Raw genomic sequence first — 7,042 nt, 5'->3', positions numbered from 1 at the left:
CTAATGTCCATTCATTGTGTTTCTTGGCCCAAACAAATCTCTTCTGCTTGTTGCCTCTCCTTAGCAGTGGTTTCCTGGCAGCGATTTGACCTTGAAGACCTGATTCGTGCAGTCTCCTCTTAACAGTTGTTCTAGAGATGGGTCTGCTGCTAGAACTCTGTGTGGCATTTATCTGGTCCATGATCTGAGCTGCTGATAACTTGCGATTTCTGAGGCTGGTGACTCGGGTGAACTTGTCTTCAGAAGCAGAGGTTACTCATTGGTCTTCCTTTCCTGGGTCGGTCCTCATGTGGGCCATTTTCATGGTAGCGCTTGATGGTTTTTGCGACTCCACTTGGGGGCCACAATTAAAGTTTTCGCAATTTTCCGGACTGACTGACCTTCACTTATTAAAGTAATGATGGCCACTTGTTTTTCTTTAGTTAGCTGATTGGTTCTTGCCATAATATGAATTTAACAGTTGTCCAATAGGGTTGTCAGCTGTGTAGTAACCTGACCTCTGCACAACACAACTGATGGTCCCAACCCCATTCATAAAGCAAGAAATTCCACTAATTAACCCTGATAAGGCACCTGTGAAGTGAAAAGCATTTCAGGTCACGACCTCTTGAAGCTCATCGAGAGAATGCCAAGAGTGTGCAAAGCAGTAATCAGAGCAAGAAACTAGAATATAAAACATGAATTCAGGTATTTCACCTTTTTTTGTTAAGTACATAACAACTTCATAGTTTACTTCATAGTCTGAAGTACACAACAACTGTTTCACCTGATACACGACCTAGAAAACTTCACACGTGATTTTTTGTTACAGATACACAGCCTTGTTTATCTGTAGACCCATGGATCCAACACACACTGGCAGCAGTGTTAATGAACACCATTTCCGGTCCACGTCCATCTCTTGTGCTCAAGGAGCTGGAAAGTTCATTTTTCAGGAAGAAGCCAAAGAGGCGTAGAATAATTAAAGTGGCAGCAAAGCTTTTAAAGTTTTTATGATGTATAGATTTACGGACCTTCCTTAAGACCAGCCGGGGAGGCTGTACTAATGGGCTGAAGAGGCTGCCGCTTGACCTTGTTTGCTCTGGCAGAGAGTGGGCAGATTGTCTTGTAATCCTCCACCCACCCCCACCCCCCCCCCCTTCCCAAATGCATCCGTGCTTTCCCATTCCAGCCACCCTAGTGATCGCCACAGCAACATTGAGGATATGAGATGAGTCTCAAAGGAATGACCCAAGGAACATTACTGTCTGTAAACTATGATTAAAAACACAAATAAATAAGGACCCTGCTGAGTCAGCTGCCCTGTGTGTGGCGAGAAGTCGTCGCGTCATCTCAGCACTACAGGAAGCCGACGTGTGCGGCCAGGGGACCACACCTGGGCCTCTGTACAGCAGGTAAAATACGTATTCAACAAGGGATTTGCCCGATCCAAAGGCATTTTATATATCTGGTATCTGACAGACCGGGCCGATCCACTTACTGATCCATTTTTTGGTCCCGGATATGAGACAAATGCTAATGCAATATGGCATGCGCCTCTGAAGACCAATTTTAAATGGCGTTGCATGCAACGACTGATTTGCTGTGGTGACCCATAAGAGGGAGCAACTGAAGAAGATGGAGAGATGTGAATGGTGAGATATTTCATAGACACGTGTCCCCATAGCAACAAACATAATATAAAAGCAAAAAGGTTCACTTGTATCGGAATGAGAATTAAAGTAGATGTGAAATACAGATGTTTTTCTCCAATTTCTCCAATAACACATCTGTATCTTTGGAAATGATTGCCCCAACAGTTGCATCACCAACCAGTTCACTTTCATTCTAGACATATTTTTGTCCAGATTCAAATACAAATTACCAAGGAAATAAGTCAGCTGCTTAACACCACCACTTTGCTGCCACCTAATGTTCTTCTGCCACTTCGCACCAAGTGCGGTGTAGAATAGCAGGGAAAAAACATGCCTGAATCAGAGGAAATTGTTTTTGTAGATAAATAAAATTCCAAATAGAATAAACTTGAATCAAATATATATATAGTGAAAAGAAAACAACCATAATATGAATAGAAGCAATAAAATTGCACATAAAATATTACAGTAATTAGGTGATTTAGCACAATATGGATGACAGCATACAATATTGCACATAATATTTGTGCACATAGTCTTCCACATGATATTTAACATCCTTAAAATTGCACAGATTATTTTGTCGGTGAGTGACTGAGAAAGGGTTTGTAGAGTCTTATGGCAGAAGGAAGGAAGGATTTTCTGTGGCATTCAGTGGAGCACCCTAAGATAATTCTCAGTTTATCCACCACCCTGTGGAGTGGGTGGTCTACCTTGTCCATGATAGACTGAAGTCTGGAAAATGAAGTCTCTCCTTTCACCCAAAGCTCCCATGTTCCTCACCAACTACTGAGCCAGCTTTCCTGATCAGTTTGTTCAGTCTCTTCCGGTCTGCCACTTTCATGCTCCCACCCCAGCACTACACTACAGCATAGAAAACAGCCCTGGCCACCACAAACTTGTTGAACATCCTCAACATGAGTCTGTGTAGGACGTACAGCCTACTTTGGTTCTTGTCTTCTTGTAAGTGGCCAGAGAGTTCTAAAACCAGTCCAGCTTATCCTCGATGTGTACACCCAGGTATTTGTCGCCCTTAACAATCTCCCCTCTAATGGACAGAGGTGTGACAGGAGCTTGTGATCTTCACAAGTCCACTACCAGTTCTTTTGTCTTTTGGATGTTGAGCTGCAGTTCTCATACCAGTCCACAAAACTGTCCACAGCCATCCTGTACTCCGAGTCTTCCCCACCCTTGGTACATCCTGCTGAGTCATCTGAAGATTTCTGCAGATGGCAGCCCTCAGTGTTGCAATGGTATTTGGATGCGTACGGCGAGAAGAGGAATGGTGACAGAATGGTGCCCTGAGAAGCTCCAGCTTCTGTAAGACTTACATCCTGTAGTCGCACGTACTGTGGCCTATCAATCCATGCAACCAGAGGGAATGCACCGACACAGCAGACAGTTTGCTCCCCAGCCGGGATGGCTGAATGGTGTTCAAGTCTCTGGAGAAATCAAAGAATGTAATCCTCTAGGATGCACTTGGCTTGTCAAGATGGCTGTAGGCCATGTAGCAAGTAGATGATGGCATAGTCCACTCCAATCCTGGCCTCACCAGGGGGCAGAGAGTGTCCAGAGCCAGTCTCTCGAGAACCTTCATGCAGTGTGAGGTGAGTGCTACTGGCCTGTAGTCTGATGGATCATTGGCTCTTGCCGTCTTTGGAACAGGAACCAGACATGATGTTTTCCTCAACACACATACTTTATTGGTCTGGAGTCTCAGGCTGAAAACCCTCTGCTTAAGTCATCTGGTTCTGGCACTTCAGCAGGATGGAGTCTCCAAAGGTCTCCTCACTTGGTCCACGATGATGGTGATTGATGGTTTATGGGTGTCAGGGTCAGCAGTGGCAGGGGCGAAAGTGGTGGAGACTCTTGCTGTTGATCTGCCCTCTCCGCGTCGCCAGTCGTTCCCAGGCTGCTGGTTTTGAAGCCGGTGATGTTCTTCATGCCTCTCCACGCAAGCTGCTGTTATTTTGCTGCAGCACTCGTTACTGTTTCCTCCTGTATCAGTCCTTTCCCTCCTTTAAACTCACAGACCTCTGAACTTTCTTGGCTGCCTTCTGGTCATCTGACCTGAAAACTTTCTTCTTCTCATTCAGGAAGGCTTTAATGTCCTTGGTGGCCCATAGCTTGTTGTTGGGGAAGCAGCATATGAATTTCACTGGTGATTCTCTGCAATATTAAACCAAAATGCTAAAAGAAAAATGTCAGTAATATTTGCACTTTTATTTGTTCTTATATTTAAGATGGTATGATAATGTAGAACATCATTTAATTTCAATGTATTTAAAAAAATGAAGGTTCTGCAGACATTTGAAACATGGTTACCTCTCATGATGTACAATTTTTCAATCAAAGCAAATTCTTATCATAAGCCACACATTCAAAGTTCTGTTTATATAAGTTATATTGAATAGTGCATCAGGCTTAATTAAAATATTAATACAATGCACCACATGTTAAACTTGTGTAGCTTTCAAACTACCCTACGGGGCAGTGGTGGCCTAGCGGTTAAGGAAGTGGCCCTGTAATCAGAAGGTTGCCGGTTCGATTCCCGATCCGCCAAGGTGCCACTGAGGTGCCACTGAGCAAAGCACTGTCCCCACACACTGCTCCCCGGGCGTTGTCATGGCTGCCCACTGCTCACTCAGGGTGATGGGTTAAATGCAGAGGACAAATTTCACTGTGTGCATCGTGTGATGTGCTGCTGTGTATCACATGTGACAATCACTTCACTTTACAACACATCCCGTGCATCACACCATCTTGGTCATTTTAGCTGCATATATTGGTTTTGCATAAACATTATTTTATTTGAGTGTTGCACAGTTTTGCAACACTTCATTGAAATACTTGGTGCAATAGTTTTGTCTGAATGCTTATAGAGTTCACAGAAAGTTGAGACTAGTTTTCTGTGTCCCGTGCATCACCTGGCAAGTTTTCAAACTGCTTGTATGACTTTTGCCATAACTTTATATTGAACTACCCAGTAATAGCACAGGAGCACATGACAAGTTCATACTTCTGATCACTAGTTTTGAGGATATTTATCAACATCACACAGAGAATAGTCCAGAAGTTGATGTCACAGTCTGTGAGGTTGTCAACGTTGTCTCCATGCAGTCTCAAACGTCAGTTACAGCCATGAGCTGAAAATTGGATGCTCCAGTTTTGTCAGACTGCTACAGACATACAAATTAGAACCACCAGAGTTCCACATGAGGCAAAAGACAATTGGCCTGAAGTGTTATATATCCTAACACTTTTCAAGGCAGTAATACATACTGTCTCACAAATGCTGCACAAAGAAGGTCAAATCAAATGATTTGAACCTGTTACAGAACCCCCCTCTTCACATTTCTAAGATCTGCGCACGGCTTCTAACTTTGTGTCCCATGGTACAGCCAATGTCTCATGTTGTCCTGTCTGAAAGCATAATGGTTTTGAAAAAACGGACACTCCACACATCCACTTTTTATCAGAAGTTTTCAAATGCAAGGTAGTTTTATTAAAAATGTTTAAAGCATATTATTTGACCTCTTGCCCTCCCTCAGACAAAACAAGGAGCAGCAGGGTCCTAGGAGGTCTGGAGGCCACGCTCTGCGGGTATTACAGATAAATGAATAACACAAATATGAAATTCCCTAAGAGAACCCATGAAGACATCACAACACTAAATAATGTAATTGCAGCTGCAACAATTGGGAGAACCCTAATGTCAATGCAATCTGGGTCTACTTTCCTTGACCTGTGATGGTGGTGGCCCCCCCTAGATGGCAGAGAGGGAGTGAGAGAGTGAGAGAGCGAGAGAGAAAAAACACCTTTACTACAGCACAGTCATGCTGCAAAAGACAAAAGTCAAATAAAGTCAACAAAACAAAAAGAAAAAAAGTAAACCACACGAAGTGGACGCAGGTAAGACAACTCACAATCCAGGCAAGCAGTCAGTTTCAAAAGGTCAAAACGAGCTCATCAGTAAAGTGAAGTGATACACACATGTGATACACAGCAGCACAGCACATGGTGCACACAGTGAAATTTGTCCTCTGCATTTAACCCATCACCCTGAGCGAGCAGTGGGCAGCCATGACAGGAGCAGTGTGTGGGGACGGTTCTTTGCTCAGTGGCACCTGGTTTCCAAATTGACCAAGGCAGACAAAAACATTTTGTAACACTCCTTGACTTCACAGAGTATTTTGACCCAAAAGTGAGCACCACAAAACTCCAAATTACTGGGCAGTGGTTGGCCTCGCGGGTCAGGAACGGACCCATAATAAAAAAGGTTGCTGGTTCAAATCCTGAACCGCCAAGATGCTGTCACCACACACTGCTCCTAGTGCAGTGATCCTCAAAACGATTTGACCCGGGGACCAGTTAGTTCAGGCTTTGGGGCTGCAGGGCCCAGCATAAACGACTGCCACCAAACTGCATCCGGCCAGGTTTTTAGAAATGTCCTGGTTTTTGAGCCTCCTAAACATTCATCATGTCATGGGCACACCTATTCAATTCAATTCATGCACCCCCATCTACGGGTCCCCTCCCTCAGGCTAGCCGAAGCATCACTAACACCGCTAATGCTGAAACCAGGGGCTCTTTGGGGAAATTATCAAATCGGACATTTTTTTTTAACACTTAACGCTCCATTAATGTTAAGACCACTCGGTGTATGCCTTTGGCGAGGGGGTGCAGGTGGAGTGGTGCTATTGATACTTCCACTAGAGCGAGTGGGTCACTAGCAGTTATTGGATTACCATTAAGACTGCCAATTTTTTAAAAACATTTGCTACGTCATGTTCATCATACATGCTGGGATCCTCAAGTATAAGAACAAAGTGGAGAATAATTTTTCTGAGGGGAACCTCTGCTCTGCTTGGCAGGGATGGAAAACTATGGCCTCTGTGAACACAATTGACTCCAGCCCCAGAATCATCCATGCACAGTGCAGCAGCACCACATCCCTGCCTGATTTTAAACCAGGTTCGAGGTAGTTAACAGCACCCAGCTCCAGAATGTAAGATCCTCTTCAGTCAGTGGATGTAGTGAGAGGACTAGAGAGAAGCTCATCTCTCTGCACTGTGCTCAGCGGCTAGGTGGTGCATTCCAGACCTTGTTCCAAAGCCATGAACAGCAGCATATTCCCCCAACTAGAATGGAAGCATTCCACTTTAATCTCCACCCCCCCCCAAAAAAAAAAAATTTTAAGTTATCATTGTTCATAGTGCAATATGCAGAAATTGTTATTGTGTGTCATCTGTAGTGTGGAAATTTACAACTATTATATGTGGCACTGTGCCATTTAAATTGGACATTTTTTTTTAATTGAATACTAGTGTTCTTCCTTATGATGCTCCAGTTCGAGGTCGCCATAGCACATCAGCCAGTCTCGTCAGTTTTGGACTGGATGCCCTTCC

Source organism: Denticeps clupeoides, chromosome 3 (genome assembly GCF_900700375.1).
Source record: "Denticeps clupeoides chromosome 3, fDenClu1.1, whole genome shotgun sequence".
Lineage (NCBI taxonomy): Eukaryota > Metazoa > Chordata > Actinopteri > Clupeiformes > Denticipitidae > Denticeps > Denticeps clupeoides.
The sequence above is the reverse complement of the archived record's forward strand: the minus strand, read 5'-3'. Positions refer to the sequence as shown.